The following is a 20,475-nucleotide window of genomic DNA, read 5'->3' on the forward strand; positions in this document are numbered from 1 at the left end:
ACCTGGTGTGTTTCAGTCGGTCACAATTAAATCCCCTGCCTGGCTCAGCCCGCGGCTGCGGGAGGAGCGGGAGGGGAGCGTGGCCGTCCAGGGCGCTGCCCGCCGCTCCGGGAGGGAGCGGAGCAGCCTCCCCCGCGGGCACGCACCCACCGAGCCCCCCCCGCAAACGCTCCCCACCCACAGCAATAATTACTATTCTAAATTTGACTAATTTAGCAGTTTGTTTGGCCCGAGCAGAGGTTGCTTTTCTAATTGCGGGAAAGAGGTCCAGCTTTGAAACCGAAATAGACACAAAATAGTTGCAACCTCTCGGGCAGAGCAGATTTCCCGCCCCCCCTCCCACCCCCCACCCCCCGACCACATCTCTCCGATCCGGGACGCCTGGGGATCAGTTTTGTTCCCCCAACACCAGCACTGCCGAACAAAAGAGAGAAAGAGAGAGAAAATAATATTTGCTCAGGTCCCCCCTCTGTTCGCCTTTGATTTATCTGTTTACAACCGGGACCCCCTCAGTTGAAACAAAAAATCAATGAAAATGTAGTTGGAGAAAAGGCGGGCAAACTACTGAAAAAAAAAAAAATTTGTGAATGGAAGAATGTGTTTGTGCATTCATTGTTAAAATAAAGAGCGTGCCGTGACGTGAGCGCCGGGCCGCCAATGGGCGCCGGGGTAATATTTTTAAACATCCTCCCCGGGAGCCAATGGCGGAGGCGGTGGCAAAGACTAGCGCAGGGCCGGGCCAATGGCGGGGGAGGTATGCTAATGAGGAGTTGGTCAGGCAGGAGCTGAATGTCAACTAGTCAAAGATGGAGGCTGGAGCGGGGAGGCCATGAGGTTGGTACCGGAGGATTTGCCCACGTTCGGATCGATCAGGGACCCGCGCCGAGGCGCGCCCGGGGCGGCGGCGGCGGGAGGCGGGCGGGGGGTTGCGGAGCCGCGCCGCTCTCGCCGCCTCTTTTGCGCCTCTTTTGGCAACTTTCCCCCCCGCGGCGCGGGGACCCGTCCGTCGTCCCTCTCGCCGCCAGGTACCGCGCGGGGCCCGGGGCCCGCGGGCCCTGCCGCCGCCCGCGGCCGCATCCGCTCGCCCGGGCGGAAATGGCGGGAGCGCGGGCCCGGGGGGGCGCGGGGTGCCGGGGGGCGCGGCGCTGACAATGGCCCGCGGGGCGAGCGGCGGCGGGACGGGGGCCGAGCGGCGCCCCCCGCCCGGGGCTGCGAGGGCGCGGGGCGGGGGGACCCGGCGGGGACCGTGGGGCCAGGCGGGGGAGGGGGAGCCGCTTGACGGCGGCGCCCCTCGCCCACCTCCCATGCGGAGGCTCCCCGGCGGGGCCGTGCGCTTCCCAGAGAGGTTTCCGCGCGGAGCGAGCAGTGCGGGAGCCCTTTCCTCCCGCATTGTAAGTGTGGCGATTCCCCGAGTGAAGTTTGGCTGGTCGGTTTGCGTTCTGGCGTGCGATCGATATGAGGTGTTGAAAGCAGCGGGCGGCCGGAGCCGCCGAGGGCGGCAGCGGGGTTGGGGATAAAACTTGCGAGCGGCAGGAGTGGGGAATGGGCGCCTGTTCCCGCCGGGAGCGGAGCGGGGACGGCGCGGAGCGCATCGCCCGTGCGCCGAGCAGCGCCGGGAGAGAGACGAGTGCCGGCGGGCTGGGCTGGAAATCTCTAGAGAGTGGCGAGCTTTTTTTCTCCCCCTTCCTTCTCTCAAACATTTCACCTATGCAAACACTCCTGAGAAACTGACTGGGATCCCACGAATGAGATTCTTGTCGCCGGAGCCGAGCTCTGCCTCCCCACCCCCAGCCCGCGCCGAGGGCTGTTTCACGGGAGGGCTCGCGGTTCCTGCCCGCTCTCATTGTGCCACAGCGCTCCTCCTGCAAAGTACTATTCCCATTTTTAAACGTAGCAAAACTGCTGTCTCTCTAGATACCACGTAGAATTGCTTTGCTAAAAGATCCCGGTTTAGAAGCTCCCGCTTTTTTTTTTTTTTTTTTTTTTTTTGCTAAAACCCCCAAAGAGCGAGGCAATAAGTCACATGCTATCTCCAGCCAGTATTTATATTGGCTTAATATTTAAATCTCGTAAAAGTAATGCTTTGCTTAAATAGTCCAGAGTTTTTGCAATAAACCAGGGTGCGCAGCCCAAAGTGTTTCTTTGGCATTCTTGCACTTTGCCCCAATTCCACTCCGTTTCCCTCCAGTGTGTGGTCTTTGAGTTGTGTAAGGAAAGCTCGTACCCTCGAACACAGACCTGGGGCTCTGGAATTAAGAAAACTTCCTAAGGTTTAACGCACATTCTTTAGTTTTCTTTTTCTTTCCTTCTTTCTCTCTCTTTCTTTTTTCCTTTTTTTTTAAACACCTCCAAACCAGCCTAGATTTCTGGATTAGGGGTAAATTATTGTTAAGAAAAAAAAATAAAAAAGAAGGAGGTAAAATTAGAATGAAGTGCGAAAACAAAAATGATACAATTTAAGATTCTAATTGGGTTGGGATGTTTCCAAATCAATTGGCTTTTTGTTAATACCACTATGATAAAGTGACAACTAGAATTCATGTAGTGCATTTTCCCACTCAGCCCAAACTCCCCCCAGAACCGAATCAGTTTAATTCATTTTAACACTTGGTACGATTCTTACTTGTCTATACAATTCATGGAAAGTTGTTTTCAATTTTGGATTTCTTTGCATAGAATTTCTTTGCATTGTTTGAAATAAAAGAATTTTATAATTTCTCAAGTGATTCTTATTTAACAAATAGTTACATTTTCCAGCTTTAAGTTTGAAATTGTCTAGAGAAACAAATGGTAAACAGTTTGAGCCTAAAGACTAACAAGTTGACTTTTAAATGTTACTTATTGCTAGAATTATTTCAAATGTCTGATTTGTAATGATTAACTGATGTTTTCTCCTTACTACCCATATATTCTTTTTGAAAAGGGAAAAATTACAACAGTAATGTTTTCATTAAGCAAGTAGGTGATTAATTTTAAAGATCTCTCACTGCTGGATGGCAGTTGTTTTGAAAGCTGGTTTAGATGCCTCTAAAATAGCAAGACTTCCTTAGCAATTGGAAGTGAATAATTTAAGGTACTAGAAGCATGTATGTAATAAATACCAATTATTTTAACAGCTGATTCAGATGAAAGCAAGAGAAAGGCTATTAACTCATCCTCCATTGTGTCTTTAAGACTTAGTTCATTACACCTACTTTTGTAAAATACTAGGGTGCTGAAATGCAAGCAGGACAATCCCAGTTCCGGTATTTGCTTTCACATGCTCTAATGCAGTACATTTACTATTGATAAGGAAAAAAAAGTCCCTAAAGCAAGCTTATCTAAATTCTTTCTGAAGTTAATTGAAGAAGCAGTTGTGAAATATTAAAATCTAATTTTAAAGAATGACATTGATTCAATGTGGTTGTTGAAGAAACTCCTTTTTTTTTTAATGTAACAAATCTGTTTTAGACTAAAACATGCACAGAAGCCATCCCTTGGAGAAGTTTCTAACTGATTTATCATTTATTTTGGAAAGTCTCTGAAGTATGCTGTTGTCCAGAGCCCTTTTTCTGTTGTACTACTGGCAATTATGATGAGCAGTGCAATATTAAAAGGGCATTGGCTGGCAGAAACATGACCCCCTTTAGCAGCCCACCCTCTTCAGAGTGGGCAAACAACCCTAAAATAGATGCCTCCTCCAGTGTATTTATGCACGTGTGTGAAATAAGGTTTTATACATGTGGGAGTGGTTTTAAATAAGGAGTGAGATTCTGGGTTATACATTCTTATGTGTCTGTCTGTAGAAATGGGTTGGAATAATTTAAACACATCCTATTTCAGACGTAAGCTAAACATTTCTGGGAGCTTTCAAGGCATCCCATTACCTGCTTTGTTTACCAATAGCTTGTGAGTAATTAATTACTAATTTCTACACTCTTCCATAGAATATCTACACTGAAATTTTTGATGATTTCTTTATAGAAATTTTCTCCTTAGAGAAAATTTATCCTATGTATTTAAGGTGGTCCCTATCAATGTCTATATAGGGATTTAATGCTGTTGATTTGTTTCTAAGAATCTGTGGTGTTTATGCTGTAATTTTTGAGTGGTCACACACACAGATACGTGTGAGATTGGAGCACAGGCACTAGGTATTTTTGTACACAGGTCTCATCATTTCTGTAACATTTTCCATAGCAAATCAAAGCACTGTGTATTTATACCATTCTATATATACACCACACCCCCCAGGCGTTTTCATCCATACTGGTCAACCATGATAAAATCACAGCACAATTAAGAAAACTTCTGAAGGCACAGGAAAGGGTTGGCACTTTCTGTGATTTATTTAAATTGTCTAGTTCAGATTCATTGACTGACCAATTTGGGTTTTATGGAAACACATACGTTTGGGGATGCTGAAATATGCCCCCTCTTGTTTTATTCTCCATTACTGTAGAAAAATATTTTGTTGTATAAAACCTTTATAACGTACCGTGCCTAGATATACTGGGCATGTAGCAGAAGACTGGAATGGTTTGTTTAACAAGCCATACTAACAGTGGTCTTTTTCTATCCCTCTCCCCTTTTTTCCTCTCTTTCTGTCATTTTTTAAACTAACTTTTTGTTGTTTTCTTTTTTTTTTTTCTTTTACCTTGTCTAATTACGATTGCAAATAAACTTTGTCATGCAGAGTTTTATTGGGGCTAAACATAAAAACGTTATTGTGGTTAACACTGTAGTGTAACAGTCCCTTACAAAAGGATGCAGGGACAGCTGTGCAGAACGTGACAGTGGCTGCTGGTATCGCTGGCTCTGACAATGTTGCACTACTGTCTGCACAAATAAAGCAGTGCAATAATATTGTCAAAGCATTTGGTTCCAGTCCTAATACATCCTTTATGATCAGTTACTGTTGCACACCCAGCCCCCTGACATTATGGCATTCTGTAGTTATTTAATGCATTTTAGTAGGGAACCAGCCCCCTACTCTGATTTCTTCCCTCCACCACAAAGGCTCAAACGAGCATTAAAATACCAAGATCATGTAGAAATTGCTTTAAAAAAATCCCTACCCTTGTGTTTGTTTGTTTATTTTGTGTTTGGGTTGAGTGGTCTGTATGGAAATTCCTTGGGTTTTGTTCCCCGTTTTGACTGCTTCAGTGTACAAAATGGATTGCCCTTTCTGCCACTAGCTTGGGTTTGTGTGTCCAAGTTGTAAAATAAAAAGCTGGCCTATTCACATTTTAAAGCCCTCTTGTCCTCCTTCAGAGCAATCACCACCTTTAAAAATATCCTGACCAGCTTTGAATATTTTCTTCCTTTGCTCTAAAAATTAGGGGTTTATGAATGTAAGGGTGTTACTGTTGTATATAGAATTCAGTGACTTGAATATATACACATGTATTTACAGACAATTTAATTTTTGCTTCCTATTGATGTATTTTTCAAGTTCCATCGTATTTCACTTTTAGAGAAATTACTGTTAAGATTAAAGGAATATTGGTACCTTCATTTTCATTTAAAAAAAAAATAGTGCAAGATACCTAAACAATAATCAATAGGATTTGAAAGACAATCCGTCCCTGCCCTTCCCAATAGCAACGTGGAGCGAGGCTGAGAGACGCAAGGATGATGTAGGCCTAGGAACAGGAACACTGCATTCAGAATTGATCTTTAAATAACAATATGTTGGTGACTGTCACTCGTGGTGTAGTTGGAGGCAGATGTGGTATTTTCGCTTGCAGCTGCTAAGAAAGGGGTTTGGAGGGCTGGGGGATGGGACCTTCCTCTCTCTCTCTCTTTTTTTTCCAGAAGCCTTGAGCTGTTACCTTGGGAGCAAAGGGTGGGGGTGGGGAGAGCCGTCATATTGGAAATCAAATCTAGGTAAACGAGTGCTTTCAGATTGCACAGCACATCCCAAGCCAGGGCAGGATGTGCTGGTGAGTGAGCCATGGGGAGGCAGAAAATGGAGGACCACATCCTGAGGGGGGGGAGCGTGTCCCATTTTAGAGGGTTGAGAAGAAGCTGAATCCTCAATAACGCACTCCAGTTCTCCAATGAACGAGGGAGCAGACAAAAGACACCTTTTCAGCCCTTCTGTTTCTGGGGTGAGCTGAAGGCTGTGTCCCTTTCATGCCCAGAACAGAAGGCTAAGCCTCCATGCCTGAACCGGAGGGGCACGGTGCTGGTGGCCCATGCGGTGCACACCCAGGCCTCAGTGGAGGTAACCCGAGCCGGCATGGCTCCCTTTCTCTAGAGATTTTCTTTTCATCCATCTCTGCATTGTAGCATGGTTGCCATTTTTGTGTGTGCTAAGGAACGGAGAGGCCTATTTAGCTTTGGGACTTTCCCCTCTTCTTCCTTCTAATTTTTGGTTAATGAAGAGGTAGGGGAGAGTGAAATCTCTAAGGGCTTTGCTAGGGGGGGTGTCTTCCCCCCTTGCCATCAATAGGAGCGCAAGAGTGACCAGGATGGGAGTGCAAAGGGCCTTTTGCTGCCCCTGGCCAAGGAGGAAGGGAAGAAGGGTGGACCAGCGAGGAGCTGGAAGCCACCCTGGTGGAGGGCAATGCTTTGTTCTCTGTGTGTGTGTGTGCTCGTGGAGCCCATCAGCGAGTGGAAATAAGTGCTAGTGAAAGCCTTGGTGGGGCTGATGCTGGGCTGTAAGATGGCCTCTCAGACATGTGAGCCTGCCTTGTTTGGAGGTGGAGAAATCACAGGGGGAATAGATGCATGGTTGTTTTCCTGTATGAACTTATGTCTTTAAAAGTAATATGGTCACTACACTTCAAAACCTCCTCTGGGTGTGGGGGGAATTTGAGGCCTGTGATACAGGGAAAGGCCTGTGTGATGACAAGGACCATATCCCATTCGCAGAGAGAGAGGGACAACTTTCTGAGGGCTCCTGGCTCTGGCTGGGGCAATGGAGCCCGCAAACGCCCTTTGCTGAGCGCCAGCTCTCTGGAAGGCAGGCCCCAGGGGTGTGGGGGAAGAGGACGAGGTTCCCTGCAGATTTGGGCCTGGGATGGAGGTTACACATTCCAAACCCTCCCTTCCCCACTTTTTTTTTTTTTTTTAACCCTGCCTGGCTGAGGAATGTAACAGCGAAAAAAAAAAAAAAAAAAGCACTGGAGGAAAGAAAAAAAAAAAGAGAGGGGGGATTCGGAAGCAAAGGCCCCTTCAGGAGTCTGTATTTGTGCAAGGGAAACCATTTGCATGTGTGTGGAGATGCCAGAGTTTGTCTCCAGTTGGGTCGGAGGGGGAGGGCGCGGGAGGAATGCGGGGAATCAGGTCGGGCTGCGGGGGGAAGGGCTCCGGCAGAGCCTCCATCCTGTTGTTGCATAAACTTGTTAAAAGAACCCCTCCTCTGTGGAGGCAGCACACATAGGGTATTAGTGTGGTGGAGGAGGCCAGACCTGCGCCCTGGCTACACAACCAATTGGAGCGGAAAGTGAAATCAGATGGTTTAAGTTTTCAGAGGGATTTTTTTTTTTTTCAGGGGGACTTTTTGAGTCATTGCATTGAGTGCTAGATCTGTGTTAAGGTCGCTCCTGCTCTGGCCGCTCTTGGGTGGTTTGGGGAAGAGAGGCGGCCGGGCGGGGGCAGGAGGTGCCGCTTCCCCTCGTGCCGTGCCACCGGGCCCGGCTGCGGAGACTCGGGCTTGGGGCCCCGGGGAGAAACCACACCCTGACCCTGCAGGCATGGGCGGGTTGGGGGCAGCCGGGTGTGTGGTGAGTGGAGTCTGGCCCTTGCCGTGGGGGAAAGAGTTATTTGGGGGGACCTCAGGATCAGCCCCACGTGTTCTGTTCCCCAAGCCAAGGCCTTTCACTTGCCCTGTACACGCAGGGCCAGCGGTGGGATCGGCACTTCCAGGGTGATAGTATTTAGCCCTATTTTCCTCCTGCATTTAGTACCATAAGTCGTCTTTTTTTTTTTTTTTTTTTTTTTTTTCCATCAGACAGCAGAGCGCTGGTAAACACCACGCAGAAAAGCCGTATTGTGGGGTTACAAAGTCTGGGCTGTTTAAGGAGCTCTGTCATTCCTTTTAATGGAGCTCACTGACGCAGATCTGGGTTCTGCCAGCCGAGGAAATATTGCTGCTGAGAAAAGGGTTATTGAAACCCACAAACTAAATATTATAAGCAAGAATCAAATGGCAGGACATTCTGGAGTGTAATCCCTCCTGATTTCAGGAGAAGGGGAACATATTGGTAAGTGGCTGTGGGTGACAGAATCCCTGAGCTTGGTGGGTGAAACACACTTGGGAAGGTGATGTTTTCAGAGAGGATTATCAACCCTTGCTCTCTGGAGTCTCACACCTGGACAAGTTGACTCTTGCATGGAAGCAAGAATCCCCTTTTTCTCTGGACAGATTTGTACAAACTTGCTAGATAGACTTAAGGAGCCAGGACTGGAATGCTAAGAATTTTCTCTCTCTTAAAAAAAAAAAAAAATTAAAAAGGCAACACTTCCCAGTTTTAAAACAATGATAAAATTATTAAATAGGATGGAAAACTCTAAATGAACTTTCAGCCTACAGCTGTTTCCAAAGTGTTTGCTTTGACCTTTGGTAATAGTGTCAATTCCGCTGCAGCAAATATATTGTAGACTATAGAATGTATTTAATTGCAAGATGGCTTTTAAATGGTCTCCTTTCGTCTGGCTAGAGGACTGACTGTGACTGGGAAAACAAGGCTGGGCTGTGCCCTTCTATGTTTTGTGAGATTGTAACTGAGATGAAAATTTAAAAAAACCGCTTGCCCTGAGTGGCATCTTTAACCACAAGAGAAACAAACAAGCAAAATAGCAACAAAGGGAAGGAGAAATGGCTCCCTAAGCTAAACCAGGGAAGGCAAGGTCTGATCTCATGAAGAGCACAGGCCTCTCAGCTCCAGAGACTCAGCTCACTACTTTATTTATCCCAAGGCTTCATCATGAGGACACTTCAGTCTATTTGTCTCCTAACACCAGAAAAAGGGGACTTAAACACATAGCAAAGGCTCCACTGCTGTGGATTCCCCCACATGCACTGCCAAAAAAAGAACTTCCATTATTGAGCAACATATAAAGTGTTATTTCCATACTAGTCTGGGTGACATTTCCATTTAGTTTCTATAACTGAGATTAAAGGCAAGAGAGGTTTCTAAACATATCTAGAGATGCTGAGCCTCACAGTGTATAAATAGCATGCATTTCATAATCTCGTGTTTAAACGTTTATTTTAAAATAACCCCCATATACATTCCAGAGAGTCTCCCTGCTATAGGACATAGTGCAACTCAGGCTTTGCATATCATTTGCAAACTAGGTGGAATACTATTGGAATACTACTGGAGGCTGATTCAGTCTTTATTTTTTCTGTTTTGTTAAAAAAAAACCAAACAAAAACCAACCAACCAAAAAAGGCAATGTGTGGGGAGGCCTGTGCCAATACACCACTTAGAGATAAGGACGTTTTTGAGACACATCTAGGCTCTCAGCACAGATCCAGAAACATAAAGTAACTTAATTGCCTTTGCTTGGAACTTGTGGCTGATGTTTCTAATTACATCCCTTACCCTCCCCTGCCAGTTGTAGCTTCTGCAACTACTGAAGTATTTAAGTTGTGAGGAAGTCGTCAAATTGTGCTTTCCCCCACACTCTCCATGCGTCAGTAACATCACTTCATGTGCAGATTGTCTGTTTCCACTGTAAACTTGCCAGTGGGTTTGTCTCTTGGGCCACTGGAGAAGTTAAATTGTGTGTATTATGTCTAAGTCTTGTTTGAGATAACATCGAGGCTGAAGAGTGGAAAAGACATGGTAAACAATAAACAAAATAGACTGGACGGGAATAGATGGAAAGGTAAGGCTGAGCCTAGTTGCATAATTTTTTATGTTCTCAGTCCAACTGGATGTCTAGGTTGCAGGGATTGTTGAGAAGCAGTGGCAGGATTAAACCTGAGGTTTTACCAAGGTAACAAGAATATAGAAGTTTGATAAAACTCAATTCTGAGCTGCTTTCAGCAATCTCTGTGAATGTAGCCTTTTAATTGGTGTGAGCAAAGATTTAATATAAATAAATAATGCAGAAAAAAGATCCCTGCTTTCTTCCACAAGCATCACAAAGGATGGGAAGAAGGAGGGATTGGGACAGATTGGAGATTTTGTTTATTGGGCATTAGGAAAAAACCAAACACTGAATGGAGCTTGCCCAGTTCCTTTTTCTTTGGCAAGTCAGGCAGCATCAAAGAGGATGCAGGGCTGCCTCACACCAGCATGCCAAAAGCCAGGGACCTCTAATGGCAAAGACCAGATCAATGTGGCATGGATAAATTAGCCAGGAATCCATGAATTAGGGGATTGTCCCTTCATTACACTCCTATTTAATCCACTGGAAAGCAGAGTGAGAAAAGAGAAGCTTAATGTGTCAAAATCATGACCTGGTTTGGGATGGCCTGGGAATGAAATTTCCTTCCCCTTCCTCTGGACTCTCAAGTGTTCCTACGTGACAAATGCGCTGGGGCAGGTTAATTGGGAGCCAGAGTGCAGAGGAAGAGTCTAGTTGGCAAAGCAGCCCTGAAGCTGGAGGTGTCTCAGCCCTTCCCTGGGAATAATTTCTGTGGCTGTTAGTGTGTTCAACACTAAGCCAGCCCCAGCTGAAGATTGTGCCTTCCAGCCTTGGACAGAAAAGGTGCTGGGGAGGGGGAAGAGAAGAAAAAGCCAAACAAAACAAGCTAGGGCAAAACACTCGTGCGTCTCCAAACACTGTTTAACCTGTGTGCATAAATGTGAAGTCAGTGCTGGAGAGCCAGCCCTGGAGATCCTGTTTTGCTTTCTAATTTTTGGTGTGTACTTAATCCCGTGATTTCCAATGAAGGGAGGGATATTTAAAACACTGGGCTCTCCAAGTAGGACAGTCCTGGAAAGGAAGTTCTCTGAGGGCTTGATGCCTGTTACTAAGAGGCTCAAAATACATCTATCAGTTAATCAAATAAATAGCACTTCCCAGCTTCTGACAGCTAGGCAGCTAATTGACTGAGGCTATTAATAAAGGAGAGAATTTTACACAGAAGAAAGTGAGAACTGGGGATGGAGGTATAGAAACCTGGAAAAAATCCATACTGGAGTTAAATGTGTCCTGGGAGAAAGGTGTAGCGCCCGTGCATGGATTCTGTGGGTCAGAGATTTACTCCATTCCTGCATCCCCACTCTCCCAGGAGCACATAGTGCTGTGATCCATAGGGGCAGTGCACTGCTTTCTAACTTTTTACCCCTTCCCCATTTGCAGGCATGGAATGAAGCTCCCTCCAGTCACCTGCTGCAAGACACATTATCCAGCTTCCTAACCTTAAGGATGAGACCCTATCAATATTGCCTCTGCTTTTGTGATCAGGGTAGTAGTGCAATATTGCTTATAGGGTCTTTTCTTTTGAGGGTTGTTCTTCATGGAGAGAAGAAAGCCACAGCAGGAAAAAATAATCCCATGTGCCCACCAAGTTAAGGGAAAAGTTGTGAAATGCTGAGCGTTATTAGATAGGCGAGTAATTGTACAGAGATGTTATTTGTGACAAATAATCGTGCTATTCTGGTGACTCAGGTTGTGAGTAATGGCCATATTTTTGATGCTATCACACAGGATTCAAAACGGCCTTGCATTTAAAACACAAGCATTGATTGAAACCAGAGAAACCCATCATGACTCTTTTTTAAAATAGTATGAGTTCTGAGACGTTTGAAGGGTGTCTATATTACATACTGATGTAAACACCCACCAAAGGATGGGAGGAGATACATAGCAGTACTTGCTGCTTCTGTGCCTGATCCTAGCCCGAAAACCAGTGTGGTACGAAGCAAAGCACAGCACAAAGAGGCCGAGGCTCTAATCCCAATAACCTCCGCGAAACAAAGCTCATGCCTCTGCCCGATAAGTGCGGCCCGCCGGGCTCCTCGACCGTGCCCCGCACCCGCGGCTGTTCCAGGGTCGGGCGGCGCAGCGGGGCCGGGCGCTGCCTCCGGCCCTTCCCGAGAGCTGCTCTCTGAGGTACGTGGGAACGGAGCAGGGATGGGGGTGTTAAATCTCCTCTCCGCTTTGTGAGGATCAGCTGGGGGCTGACAGCAGCCGGGATGGCCGAGTGGGTGGCCCTGCCTTCCATTTCAGGTGGTCCCCGCGGTCCCTTTCGGGACCTCAGGGGCCCAGGGAAAGGGGTGGTGGGAGGGGACTGAGGGCCGGATCAGGGCGCGGCGGAGCAGCCGCTGCCGCGGGGTTTTCCGTGCCGGTCCTCGGGCGCCGCGGGGCCGCTGCCGCGCGTCTCCCCGGGGCGGCCGGGCTCACCTCGCCGGCCCGGCGGGGTGCGGGGCAGGGCCCGGAGCCAAACGACGGGGCCGTGCCCGCTGCCTCTCCGTCGTACAGCTGCCGCTGCCCTCGGTTTAACTCCCCCCCCACCCCAGCTGCCCCCCAGCATCATTCTAATGGGAGGCCAGCTCGGGGACAAAGCCAGGATCTTTCCACCCCACTCGGGCTCTCCCTCCGTGCCCCTAGCCCGGCAGCCGCCGCAGCTGCTCTGCCAGCGCTGGGACCACCGGCCGGGCTGCCCCTCTTTCCCTGTTGCACTACTGTCACGGTCGCAGCGAGCAGTGCAATAATGAAAGGGCGTCAGTGCGCCGGGGAGCGGCGAGAGCCGGGGACGAGCCAGTGACAGCGTGCGGGGACGGGATGTCCCGCCGCCCCCCGAGAGCCACCTTAACGGGGCGGAGGGGATACACACGACACTGATGGACGGACTTTGGTTGTGCAACTTTCTTTGTTTAAACACGCAGCGGCGGAGAGCGTGCGCGCAGGGGCAGGGCAAGGTGAGCGCCTCCGCGCACCGCTTGCCCCGGGCCCGCCGCCGCTCCCCGCCCCGCCGGCCCCGGCCGGAGCCCGGCGCAGCCCCTCTGCTGTACCCGGCCAACACCAAATAAATAAAGTGACCCCCGAGTCCCCTGTCCCTGCTTTTTATTCCTGGGGGTTTTCTTGCAGGTCGGCAGCCCCTCCTACCTCTCTGGCAGCCCCGCGCAGATAAAAATCCCCTCGACGAGATTTTGCCCTGCGATCTGGTGTGCTGCTCACCCGTTTGGTCTTGTGGGGAGAAGCCGAAAATGTGAATAGGAAACGAGCCTGAAAAACTCGAGTCGTGCCCTAGTGCTGGGTTCAGCCGTGGGGGAGCACGGGTAGAGAAGTGAGTGTGGGGTGGGAGGGGAAGGGTTTGCAATAATGGAGATGAGAACAGTGCTTTGCATCTGGGAGCTGTGCTGTGAAGGCCAGGAAATAGCCCTTTGATTATTAGTGGCCATGGTGAAATGGATACTTCTATAAAAGAGGGCTGGGGAGGCGTATTTCCTTTAGCAAAGGACCTTTCTGCTCTGGCCTTTTGAACCTGTGCTTCTCCCTGGCACTATTTCTGCTTCATCATGACTTTTTGCAGAGGAAGGTGAGTGCAGAAAGCAGGCTGGCTGTCGGAGAGGGATGCAATCTAATCCTGATGAAAAGGCTTTTACAGTCTATGCTTCATTTCCTATTTTGGGTTCTCTCTATCATCCATCCCTCACATGCACAAGCAGATACAAAAGCTGAATCCTTCCCTGCAGTCTTTCTCCCAGGGAAAAGTCAGCCCCCTCCCCAGCTTCACCTTCAGGCTTTGCGCACACAAAATGGCTGCAGCAGCCTGTGGGTGGGCATGGAGAGCTCAGGAAGCTGCTTTTCTTTTTCCCACCCTGCCTGCCCAGGAAGCCCTTCTGCTTTTATTTTCTGTGGCATTTTGCTCTTGCATAGCTCTGTGCAAATCCAAGGGGGTCTCCAATGTGTAATCTATGCATGGAATGGGAGCTGGGGAGGGAAATGGCCAGTTTGCATGAGAAGGGGACCTGTCGGGCCCCAGTGTTTATTTTTTTGCTGACCTTCTGGGGATATGGTCAGTGAGAGCTGTGACAGCTGCTGGAAGCGGCAGGGGCTTTGAAGATTGTGAAGGTTGTGACCTCGAGGCCCCCTTCCTCTCTCTGTCCCAGGAGCTGCTGAGTCAATCAGGGAAAAGGGGAGGTGAAATGGGGGCTGCTCTTTAGCCATTTTTCAATCGGTGAATGAAACAGGAAAGGACAAATGCAAGAAGAAAAAAGAGCGATTACTTCCACTTTGGTGCATTACTGAGAAGGGGGAATCTCTCTTTGGCAAAAGATTATAACAATAATGGGAAACCACTGTGCTCCTAAGATCCAACACCTTGAATAAAGGATTTAACTGGGCAAGGAGCTGATGGTAGATCAATAACAGTAAATTAGGGGGAAAGCCTACAAACTCCTTTAAATTGGGGGGGAAGCCTACAAACTCCTTTTGGTTCAAAGCAAGAGGAAATCCACCTCTCGTTTTCACCAGATATCAGCTCTAGATAGAGCAGCAGCAACGTTCCCAGTTGGCCCAATAGCTCCCACCATCTCCTTGACCCTACACTAACACATCATCATCTTTGCTGAGCTCAGCTGAACCCTGTGGCTGAGATTGCAGAGGCTGCTGAGAACGGCGACATCACACATGCCAAAATAAAGAGACAAAGTACATTGTGTGGGGCTGTATCTTTGATGTGCATGTGCTTTCAAATGGCACAAGCTCCCCTGGCAATAGACACCCCTGGGCAGCCCACGAGAGGGCTCTCACTCAGCCCCAGATCCCTCTCTTAAGCTCAGTGAGAGGGGTTTAAGTCTTTTTCAATTTCTGGATAACATGATCCTACAGATCTTTCCTTTTAAAATAGTAATCAGAACAGCAAACAGAGCACCCGACTTCGGCTGACCAATACACAACAGAGGCAAAGAAAGCAAACAGCAGGCTTTTCACTTAGTTTACACAGGGGGCACTTAAATACTGTATTGGTTACATAATACCATTTGGGGGTTGGGGTTTTATACATTCTTCTACTAAATATATCTGTAAGATTTGTTTTAAAGTGATCAACATAAATCCAGCCACAGCTTTGAGGCTATGATTAGACCTAATACCACTGGTAGCTCATAGCATATTTACTAAAAACCAAGGCACAATAGAATTTTCTCCTTAGACCTGCTGATCATCACTGTGCTCGCTCCACTGCAGCAGAGGGTGTACATTGCCTCTAGAAGGGCTGCCATAGACAGCCGCTTCCCTGCAGGAAGCACAAGCTGCTGGGTTTTAGGGCTATATCCTGCCACTGCTCCACATCCAGTCCTCAGAATTCATCTCAGCACAGACTGGATAGGACATGTTCTGGCCATTACAACAAACTAAGTGCTAAGAAAGAGGATGAAACACATAAAAAATCTAAATCCTAGCTGCAGCTGATCAGGAAAAAGGTATACACTGTTAACTCCTTGAGAACCCTGTTCAGATGGGGTACCTGAAAGTGCGTTCCCTTCCTGGAGAGCCCTCCAATAAACATCCTGTTTCCATCCAAAGGGTGTAGCAGGTGGCCAAACTGCTCCACTGGAGGCTTGACAATGGCATTATCTATCCAGCTTTTCAGCTGAAGCCTGGCTAAATCTGTACACAACTTCTGAGACTCCAGCTAAACCCTTCCTGGGAATGGAAAGCTTCCCCAGGCAAAGCCTGGATCTAGCAGCCCTGCATTCTTGCAAAGGACACATCCCTCTGCTCAGAAGTGAACAGATGGGGAGAAAAGTCTCAAAGCATCAGAGCTTTAAAACAGTGTTCTTCTCTTTAGTGTATTGTCACCAGAAGCTCCACGGGCAGGGATCTCTGCCATAAGGAACTAGCAGAACAGTGGGTGGGTGGCTAATTGAGAATGGAAGTCCCTTAGGGCAAACCAAAATAGTCTTTGTGGCACTGCATGAAACTAGGTACGGTGCCTGGGCTCAGTATCAGACACCGACTCTGTAAAACTCCTGCTTACTCACTTCACCTGGGAGGTAGGTGAGCCTTTCACACATCTTGAGACACAGAGAGTAATCAGATGACAGGGATAAGCCACTGTCATGGTGCAAACTCGAATGTATGTATCATTTTGCATGAATGTAATAAGTCAAATGTTTTAAAGAATCACCCTGCTACTACTTCAACAAATAGCAGAGCCCTGCCTTCCTCAAACACTGATATGCTAAGAAGTAACACCTTAGCCAGGAGCTGCTACATCTTTGTGAGCATTTTGCCCAATTAAAATCTATAGCGAGTTACACTGAGTACAAAAGCCACTATCACACAGTGCTAGAAACAAACTGGTTTGTTCCACCACTGTGAATTCCCGTCATATCTCAGAACAAGTTTGGGGTGATGGCCATCTGGGTTTACACAGCCCTCCAGCACAAAATTCTGTTACTTGGTTTTCTATTCACAGCAGATACACCTTTAACACATCTCTAAATTATTTTGAAAAATTCAAACAAAACGGAGGCTATGGTTTGAGAGGAGAAAATTAAAACCTTCCTGTTCTGAAGGAAAAGGGGCTGTCTAGAGAAGTATGGAGGTCACCTTCACGCACAAGATGTTTCAGACACCAAGAATGAGCAAAGCTAAGGATTTCTCGCTGCCTATCCCCAAACACAAGGTGATTCACTTAGAACATTTATAGCAGTGTTTGGAACAAGTGAAAGGGGAGTTTTGGTGTTCCCCGGTTGAATCTCTGTCTAAATTCTCTGATCAGATCCCTTCTTCCCCTTGTTTCCCTGTTCATGCGCAGACAACCTTACTGAAAGGTAAACTTTTACAGAAGACAACATAACAAACTAACAACCACCAATCTCTTCCCCCGAAATCTCACACATACACAAAAAAAAGAAAAAAAGAAAAAAGAAAAAAAGAAGTTTTCCACTTGCACCCTTTTTAACGGGAGCCGGTGGGGTAAGGGGTCTTCTTTAAATCCTGGACTAGCTGAATGAATGGCTCTTGGCACCACAGCGGGTGGGGTAAAGCCCCAGCCTGCCTCCCCTCCCCTCTCCGGCGGCGGAGCGGCTCCCCGGGCCGGGGGGAGGCTCCCCCGGGCTCCGCTCCGCCCCCGCTGCCCCGACGGCGCGGCGAGCACCCGTGCGGCCGCCGAGCGGCACGGGCAGCCTCAGCCGCGCTACCGCCGGCAGGAAGAAAGGGTTTCGGTGCCGGGGACTCATTTTCGGTGCTCAGGAAAAGGCCAGTGCACCGCAGCCGGCTGAGCCCGACAGCTGCTGCCGGGTGAAACCGGCCCTCGCAAACGGATTGTTTGGGGGTTCCGAAGGTCTCTGGCTCGTGGCTCTTGAGAGGACCCCGCTGACAGTCGGTACCGCCGCTTTGTTCGCAGGCTCTGACCAAAAGGAAAGCTTAAAGACTGAGGATCTTCCCCCTCGGTGACACAGGGATGCAGAGGGCGGCCCCCCTTCCGTCGGGGAAGGTGTGTTTGAAGCCACTGCCTTCCCCTCCGTGAAAGGCTGACGCAAAAAGTCACGTCCGCCAGTCCCAGCAGAGGACAGGGGAGGACAGGCTTGGGGGGTGGGGGGGTCAAAGGGGACACTGGCTAAAACCACTTCTCGACATATACATCTCGAAATTTTTTGTTAACTTGGGGGCACATAATAACATAGATTGGGGGGGGAGACACGTCAGCACTAAGTATTGCTCAGGCTATTCAGTCACACATTTCTGATTATCTCTGCCCAAAATCCAAGAACATCCTTCCCTGGCTCTTCTCTATTCAATTTAAACCCACCGATGCACATAAATGTCCCGGACACCAGCCTGGAGAGACCCTGCTGCTGATCCGACCGTGCCGTCGGGAAAGCTGCTCCCGGGCCCCCCGGGAGGCTCGGGGGTGACCCCGCCGCCGCACTGTGTTTCATCGCATTTCCCGCAAAGACGCGAGTGAGAGTCTCCCACCTGCCGCCGGTCAGTCCCGGCGGCGGAAAGCAGGGAGCAGAGAAGGGCTGCCAGGCGTGAGGAACCCCTGCCACCCCGCAGTTTCGAGCAGGGGCTACAACACCCCGGGCCAAAGAGGCACTGGCTCCCGGCAGGACATCCAGCCTCCGTCACTCGGGCGGTAGCGGTCGTGCAAGGCTCCCACCCGCTCCCGGTCACCCCGCAGCCCCTGGACAGCCGGACGTAGAAGCCCCTGCCTTCGAGGGACAGGGTGGCCATCGCCATTTTAACCTGCTCCGAGCAGGCCCACAGCAGAGAGGCAGCGGGTGATCTTCCGCGGGGCTGCGGAAGAAGGATATTGGGGAGGGCAAGGATTCACCTGGGCAGCCCTGGGCACGTCACCCAGTCTTCCTGCTGGCTTCTTGGACACCTGCCCCAGTACCCAGAGCACTGCTCACAGACAAGGCAAAGAAAACCTATAATATTCTCTTCCAGATGGGATGAAGAAGTACCGACACGTTTCTGGGGTCACTCAGTTCTGCAGCTACAAACTGTGTGTCGCTCAACAGTCCCAGCCCAGCACCTTAAGCATAGCTCTACCTATTCATTCCAAAAGATCCCTGAACTTTAGTTAACACTTTATGCGGATTGAATTTTATTTTAGATTAGGTATTAAGGAATTCTTTCCATATAAACCATAGTGTCTCAGACTGAACAACAATCATTTTTCCTTCGGTTTCTTAAGGCATCAGATATAAAAAAATATGATCTAGTGTCAAGGTGGTTTTCTGACAAGAACGATCTAGACTGGGCAAGTTTCCTATGCAGAAGAGCACAGAAAGCAGATTGGAAAGAAAAGCCACATTCAGCATTATTATTTTCCCTTCAAAGCACCTTTTAATGTAACATCCTACTCGGCACCAGCCTTCCCAGGGTCGCCCCACGCAACATCTCCCCCTCGGTGGGGCCAGTGCCCTGGCACGCAGCCGGCGCAACCTCCGCTGCCGGAGCTCCACCTCGGGGTACCAACCAGGAGCGTGCTATGGGCAGAGCAGGAGCTGCCCCGGCGGCAGGTTAGTGCTGAGGATGCTGAACCACCCTCCCCTGGCCAGCTCCCATTGTACATCCACTCCACGCCTGCGCCCTGCCCCACGCAGCCCCCGCCCCTGCCCTGCTGAGGACCGCCGGGCTCGGAAACCCTCCTTCTCCGTCACTGACACGCATATTCACTTTGTTCTGATGTTCCCCACATTCGGGACCCCACCTCCCCGTCCCGGCAGAACAAGCGCTGCGGGGCTCACTCGCTCCTTGGCTCGGCTTTCGGGTGTCGCTGGAAGCCGGAAAAAGCTATGCATATTTCCAGTCTTGGGAGGGTTCTCAGGCCCCCCCGCCCCTCTGCTACCCACCCCCTGCTCTCCCGGAGGACGGTGTCTCTTCAACTCCAGCTGCCGCCTTCAAAAATCACAAGTACCCCTACCTTTTTGAGTAGGGAGGAGGGAAGTTGTACCCTCCCAACTGAGAATTTACCCCTTAAAGAGCGAATCTATTCCCGCCGGTCGGATCGCCCCTCCCCGCCCCTTGCCGAGCAGCATCCCTCCTGTCCTCCGGCGCCCGGCTTTAGCCCTGGGAATGGCAGTTTTCCTACGGGGCGTCACGAAGCACTTTTTCCCCCAGAGCCGAGACTGAGGGGCTCCGAGGCTGCTGGGACTTCTTAAACAAGATTTCAGTTAATTACTTACAATAAACAGCCGCCCATCTCATGAGGGAAAACAGCGCCCATAGAGAGAGACAAATATTTTAACATTTTAAAATATTTTGCCCTGGAGACTGAAGTCTCTAAGCTCGACTGAGAGCCAATCTCACCGTAGGTTTGTATTGCTGAGGAAAAGCAGCACAACATAAACGTGTTTTGCTGTGCAGCTTTATAGAAAATTGCCTGCAGCTCGACAGTAATCATCTGCACATCCTCACCCAGTGAAGGCAGAGGTAATGCATTCAAAAGTATAATATTTGCAAGAGAGAGCAGATGGTGCTCCCTTGGGTGCAATTTCAGGAGAAGCCTCGCGTTCTGCACTTCTCGAGGTCTGTTTTACCCACACAGGTTTAATGCTATAAGAGCTCTATTTTTTTTTTTTTCCTTTGGCGATGGAGTCACAAGCACACCCAAAGCTAGCCCAGAGTAGGATGTTGCTGGCACGAGTCATGACCCTTCCCATTTTGAACAAGCGGGGAGGATACAAGCGGAGTAGACAGGTGATTAAACAAGTGCCTATGCAATTATTTTACCACATCACCTTCCGTGTGCCCGCCGAAACCAGCTACCGAGCTAGATGGGTTTGTACTAGGATGGGAACTGCTGGGGATGCACTAAGGCGTGTTTGTCTCACAGTGTCAGCAGCCGGACAGGGCTGGATCCCTCCCACAAGCTGTATGAGAGCACGGTTAGAACAACCCTAAGCACGAAGGCCTCCGGGCGTCCTTGATGGGGGACAAGCACTCAGGGCGTCCGCGAGCCTCTCAACTCCCTCTCCCGGGCAGGTACTGACTGAGTCGCTGCTGTGTTTTCTCGGCACAAGGAGGCACAACGATTCTGTTTCGCAGCCTTTCGGGCTCTTGAGCTACTGGGCTTTAAACCTGCCGCCTGGCCAGAGGAAGTCGGGTGAAGGCAGCGGA

At 49.2% G+C, this 20,475-nt stretch overlaps 1 long non-coding RNA gene across 2 annotated transcripts; it reads left to right on the forward strand.

Moving 5' to 3' along the window:
• The first annotated feature begins 785 nt into the window (after positions 1-785).
• On the forward strand, positions 786-11,554 carry LOC138119309 (uncharacterized). Of its 2 annotated transcripts, XR_011155461.1 has the most exons (3): positions 786-834; positions 7,940-8,192; positions 11,251-11,554. It is a non-coding gene; the product is annotated as an uncharacterized lncRNA (long non-coding RNA). The 2 variants fall into 2 exon arrangements; XR_011155460.1 differs by lacking the exon at positions 786-834 and having other exon boundaries at positions 3,580-8,192.
• Positions 11,555-20,475: the final 8,921 nt, after the last annotated feature.

This window comes from Aphelocoma coerulescens, chromosome 15, assembly GCF_041296385.1.
Source record: "Aphelocoma coerulescens isolate FSJ_1873_10779 chromosome 15, UR_Acoe_1.0, whole genome shotgun sequence".
Lineage (NCBI taxonomy): Eukaryota > Metazoa > Chordata > Aves > Passeriformes > Corvidae > Aphelocoma > Aphelocoma coerulescens.